Source organism: Lucilia sericata, unplaced genomic scaffold (assembly GCF_015586225.1).
Source record: "Lucilia sericata isolate MDLA Ls3-8-SP2 unplaced genomic scaffold, ASM1558622v1 Contig000169F_arrow, whole genome shotgun sequence".
Lineage (NCBI taxonomy): Eukaryota > Metazoa > Arthropoda > Insecta > Diptera > Calliphoridae > Lucilia > Lucilia sericata.
Genome location: NW_023994198.1, coordinates 333,176 through 339,469, shown reverse-complemented (window position 1 = coordinate 339,469; position 6,294 = coordinate 333,176). Strand labels below are relative to the sequence as shown.

Below are 6,294 nucleotides of genomic sequence, written 5' to 3'. Positions count from 1 at the left end.
ATTTATTGTAGGTAACCAGACTCCTAGTATAATAAGTGTAAAAATACACGTTGAAAAGTATTCAAAAATTTTAAACACATTGTATGTAAAAATAATTGAAACAAATTTTTTATTTTTACCTATTTATGTGTTTAAAAATGTTTAGCATCATTTCAGTTTTGTTTAAATTTAAACACTCTGTGCCTAAAAAAACAATTTCTATATGTAAATTTAAAACTATATTGTTTAATACTACATGGTAAATATGTATATATAAACATATAGAAAATTTAGCTGTAAACCCCTTTACTTTTATTTTTAATAGTTTTGTATTTATTTATTAGTTTAAAGAATTGAGAATATAATGCATAAAAGTACGAAAATTTATTGATTTAACAGTTATATTAGTTCCACATTGACTTCAACAACTATTTTTTCTTGAATTTCGGGTCTTCTCTTTTCTTTGGACAATTCTGTAGGTGGTTATAATTTGTTATTATTTATTTTTAATTTATATGCAATTTCGTGTCAAGTGACCCAATTTATAAACTCGATTTAGATGAAACATGCACCAAGGTTAGTACTATTGGATTAGAATGGTTCAGAGTTGGATAATTTGGTCATACAGAGTTTTTTTTTTTTTTTCAAATGAGTCTAAATTTCACCTATTGGCCCTAGCAAAAATTGTCCATAGGACTTTAGATAGCTATTTCTTCAATCGGAAAACATCGATTTTAGAAGTTGGGTCACTTGACACGAAATTGTCCATATATTTAAATACAAATTTATACTTACGAAAGCCTTAATTGATAAATTCGTGCAAATTATTCATTATTTGTTGTTGGACAATAGCATCTTGATTTAAAAAGGAACGTAATATGTATTTTTATTGACCACCTATTATTTCAATGACAACCCCGATTCTAAAACATTTTTCGCAAATTTTTGAGGGACCTTTATAGACCAAAATTATTCAGCATAAGATCTGTAGATTTGATTATGACATCTGCATACATATGAGCTCAAATGCAATATATTGCTTTTGTATATGTCTTACGTTCTTTTTCGAAAAACTTATTGCGCGGTCACTTCTATTCGAACATTAATTTAATTTATTTCTCAATAATAAAATCTAAAAGTAATGTGTCTTTTCGGCAGCTTTTTATATTTCAAAAAATAACATTTTGACAAATTTTTTATTCCTTTAAAAATATGTACATTTAAACATTTTTTGTTTAAAAAATATTTTTAAGCACACATCATGTAATTTTAAATTTAAAAAGTTTATTATATTATAAACATGTTGACAAAAATATAAAATACAGCAATTTGTATTTATTTTTACTGGCAAAAGTGTGTAATTAGTTTCAATAAACATATTTTGCTTAATTTTACACATTTTCTGTAATTTTCCTTAAATACTTACATACTTCTTAAGAGTAAATTTACATGCATTTTTTAGAGTGTTATATAAAACTTATTTGTGACAAATTTCATCGTCATACTAGTGTTTATAAGTGAATTATGGACATTCAAGTCATTTTCTGAAGGGGACTTTGTATGGGGAACATCACCAGAATTATTGAGACTTATATAAAACTATGTTTTGCCAATTTGTGTAGGGATAGTAGATCATTTAACATACTTATGAGTTCAAAAGCCCTATTCTGAGGTCCGGTTGTATGGGGGCTAGGAGAAACCATGGACCGATTTCAAGCATTTTCTATAGCGATCGTCCTTGGGACAAAAGAAGCGCACGTTACAAATTTCATCAAATTATCTCAAAAATTGCGATCTCTAGAGTGCACACAACGTTTACATGGACACACAGACAGATAGACGGACGGACAGATAGACGAACATAGCTGAATCGACTAAGGAAGTGATTTTGAGCGGATTGATATAGCACCAATATTTTTGGATGTTACAAACATCAGCACAAAACCATAATACCCTCCCCACTATAGTGGTGTAGGGTATAAATAGTAGTAGCTTTTAAACTCATTATTATTCAATGTAAAGTTTTTGCTGGGATTATATAGCTTTTAAATATCCTCTATTTGTTTAATAAACACTCCTCAACACTTTAGCATAATACAACCAGAATTGTTTTCCAACTGTTCTTTTGTGTTAAATTAACAATAAAATACCTGTCTGGAATTTTTAATCTCTGAACAATTTCTTTTTAACAATTGCAATTTAAAGCAAATAATTAAGAAAACTAAAAGCATTAACTTGACCAAAAGCTAAGTGAAAAAAATGATGACAACCAAGTGTTAAGATTGGAAAGAAGCAAGCTAAAAGCAGTTAAAATTCAAAAAATTAAATATTATGTTTCAAATAAATATATTTTCATTAAAACAAAAATGGTATGCAAAAAAATTATACTACCGATTAATAGTACTGTAGAAGAGTCCAAGAAATGTACATATGTATGATTACTTATCGCACTCATATCTTTAAAATGAAAATTGTGTTTTGACAAGAAACCATGACATATCTACCCAGCAAAAAATCTGAAATTTTTGGTAATAGCCAGTAGTTATTTCATATATTACTTGGTAATGAGTGTTCATTATCATCCACATTATTTCATTTAGCTGAATAGGTTATTACTGGTAAAGAACAAAACAATTTGGATTTGTTATGGCTCAATTGTCTAGGTCGTTCATTTAACAAACAGGGGGTTCGTGGTTCGAGCCCTGCTGGATACTGTTTATTTTTTTTTTCAAAATGACATTCATTTATATATTTTTGTAAAAAGCCGTTCTCAAAATTACAAAAAGCAACATGTTAATGGAGCATAGAGTAAGCGGCTGGAGTGAGAAACATAGAAAACAACTGAATGCCTGGGTTCAAATCCCGGCAGAGGAATTTTTTTATTTTTTGTTTTCTACATACAAAGTCGGCCCAAAATAACTAGCTATAACATAACATATTTGTAGGTTTATTTGTAACTAGTTATTTCGCAAAGTTTTTGTAATCAAATTAGTAACCATTTATTAATTTGTTTAAGGTAGGTACATTTTATTTGAACCTCGCCGAACAAAAATAATTAGTTATTCACCCCAAAAGTAATTAGTTTCCACGTGATTCCAATATTACTTTCTAGATTACTAGGTAATGAAAATTTTTGCTGGGTATGCATTTGCCAGTCCAAGAAAAACTGACTATCTTCCTTATACAAACAATTTAAATAAAATTCATAAACATTTTATTTTATAAAAGGTTTTCAAACCAAAATTTCCATCTAAATTTGATTTATAAAACATAAATGAATAAGTCCTAAAATATACAACCATTTTAAAATGAATGGCAATAATTTGTATCTGTTATTGACTGATAATTACGTTATATTTTAATAGCTAAAGAAATTGTCAGAACATTAATTTTACCAAGTACTTGGAAACAAAATCAATTTCAAATTACTTTGTTTTAACAAAAATTTAAATACAAATTCATATGTAAATATGTATGTACATTTAAAATTCACAGAATGTCAGTAATTTAACGATGTTGTTAATTTCAAAATGCCTTAAGGACACTTCATAAAATCTTCCGCTCGAAGAATTTATTTGTAAATGTTTAATTAAAGCAATATGTGGTGTATAGGTGCTACTATAAGGGTATGCGAAGGGAAAATTGTAAATGTTTATGTAAAAACAAAATTAAGTAAATTTTTGATGTAAATCACGTACATAGCAGAAGTGCCACTTTGGGAATCAAAAAGAAATTCTTTAGTTTAAGTTAAGTAGATTTAGTGAATTTAATTATTGCGTTATTTCCATAAAGTTTTAAAATCTTTATGAACTTCGGTCTATTCCTCAAAGTGGTTTCCTGTATTGACGTGAATATTAAGATTATATTTATATCCACTATTAAAAAACGGTGGTTATATTGATTTTGTCATTCCGTTTATAGCATATAGATAAATTGGTCGGAGACCCACAAAGATATGTATATTCTGAGTCCTTAATTAATTCTAGCCCCTTCCGTCTGTCTGTGTCTGTCTGTGTCTGTCTGTGTCTGTCTGTGTCTGTCTGTGTCTGTCTGTGTCTGTCTGTGTCTGTCTGTGTCTGTCTGTGTCTGTCTGTGTCTGTCTGTGTCTGTCTGTGTCTGTCTGTGTCTGTCTGTCTGTGTCTGTCTGTGTCTGTCTGTGTCTGTCTGTGTCTGTCTGTGTCTGTCTGTGTCTGTCTGTGTCTGTCTGTGTCTGTCTGTCTGTGGTCTGTCTGTGTCTGTCTGTGTCTGTCTGTGTCTGTCTGTGTCTGTCTGTGTCTGTCTGTGTCTGTCTGTGTCTGTCTGTGTCTGTCTGTGTCTGTCTGTGTCTGTCTGTGTCTGTCTGTGGTCTGTCTGTGTCTGTCTGTGTCTGTCTGTGTCTGTCTGTGTCTGTCTGTGTCTGTCTGTGTCTGTCTGTGTCTGTCTGGTGTCTGTCTGTGTCTGTCTGTGTCTGTCTGTGTCTGTCTGTGTCTGTCTGTGTCTGTCTGTGTCTGTCTGTGTCTGTCTGTGTCTGTCTGTGTCTGTCTGTGTCTGTCTGTGTCTGTCTGTGTCTTGTCTGTGTCTGTCTGTGTCTGTCTGTGTCTGTCTGTGTCAGTCTGTGTCTGTCTGTGTCTGTCTGTGTCTGTGTCTGTCTGTGTCTATCTGTCTCTGTCTGTGTCTATCTGTCTCTGTCTGTCTGTGTCTGTCTGTGTTAAATACTTTACAAATAAGTTTTTGAGTTTTTATAAACATTGATTTAGGTTCTAAAAGGTTAAAATTTATAAACATATAAATAATAAGTTTCATTAATTGTAATTGTATCCTTTTCTCTCCTTTATATGAAATTTTACTTTATTGATCATATTAAAGCAAAGAATCAATACATTGTAAAAGGTATGTACTAATTTTATTTGGGGAATATAAAAATTTACTTTCTTCTGTTCAGTACATATTCTACTATGGCATGTATTGTAATATAATATTGTTATGACACTAACTCAAAATAAAACTAAGCACGTTTCATGTACCTACTTCAACACACTGGATTTGCTATGAAGTCCAAATTATGTTCAAAGAAACTTAAAAATATTGCAACAAGAGATGTGAATTTAAGTAATAATCCACACACGTATTATGTTCGTTCATACTACACTCATGGACTAGTATGCATCTAATACAATGTTAAAATTTGTGTGACATGTGGTAAATGACTTGTATAATACATACATATGTATGCATGTGGTTTAGAAGCTACACTTGCAACAATGTTACAAACTCCAAAGTGGACACTGGGACTTCATTTATATTGTGTTTAGCAAATTAGGAAAGATTTTACTAAGATAAACTTAACAACCAACGCACATATTGATTTTGTCATTCCCTTAAAAAACTCAATGTACTATAGCCCGCAAAATCTCGTTAATGAATTGTACTTGCACAACAACTTACTTTTCTTGTAGCTATTATCATAAAGAAGAAAAATTGTGAACGTAAAAAACAAAAAACTTCAAGATCAAAAATAGGAAAAACAAAATAGAGTGCTATATTCGGCTGAGCCGAATCTTAAATACCCTCCACCAGCTACTTTTATATTAATACTTTTCTAATTAATCAAATATTTGTAGAAATAAGTCTTCTCATGCCTTAAATAGAAAAATCCCAAGATTTAAACAGCTTAGATCTATTACAATTCCAAGATTTATTGAACATTATAAACGCCATTTTCTTTTATATTTTTATAGTGCTTAGCAATATTTAATAATTTGCATGTATGCATGTGTGGTAAAGATTTAAGGATTTTGAAAATACATACATATATATAATTTTGTTCTACACAAATTGATAATGCAAATAGTTAAATAAGGGGCTTTTAGGGGCAGTTCCTAGTATGGGAGATAAGATCAATTATAGACCGATCGCAAAAAATTCTTTAAGCTAAATTTCTGTACATAAAAGCTATATTTCAGTCAAATTTTGTATCTATATCGTAATTTAGTATAGCTTTATTTGGTAATGAGTAATGTGCGTTTAAGAGATTTTCGTAAAAGGAGCTTGTATGGGAGCTATTACCAATTGTGTATATAAAGACATATTCTGTATCTACATCATTATTTGGTAATGAATATTGTTCATCTAAGTGATTTTCTGGAGGGATCCTAGTATGAGAGCTATGATCAAATATGGACCGATCGGGAAATTTCACAGTAATATTTCCATGCATATGGGCAATACTTATACCAAATTTTATATGGATATCTTAATTTAGTAATGAGTTATGCGCGTTTAAGTGATTTTCGGGAGGGGACCTTGTATGAGAGCTATGACCAATAATGGACCGAT

General features: G+C 30.5%; 1 long non-coding RNA gene across 1 annotated transcript; it reads right to left on the bottom strand.

Moving 5' to 3' along the window:
- Positions 1–284: 284 nt before the first annotated feature.
- LOC119601493 lies at positions 285–1,198 on the bottom strand. The gene is made up of 2 exons (XR_005231237.1): positions 775–1,198; positions 285–452 (listed from the first exon to the last, which is right to left on the bottom strand). It is a non-coding gene; the product is annotated as an uncharacterized LOC119601493 (long non-coding RNA).
- Positions 1,199–6,294: the final 5,096 nt, after the last annotated feature.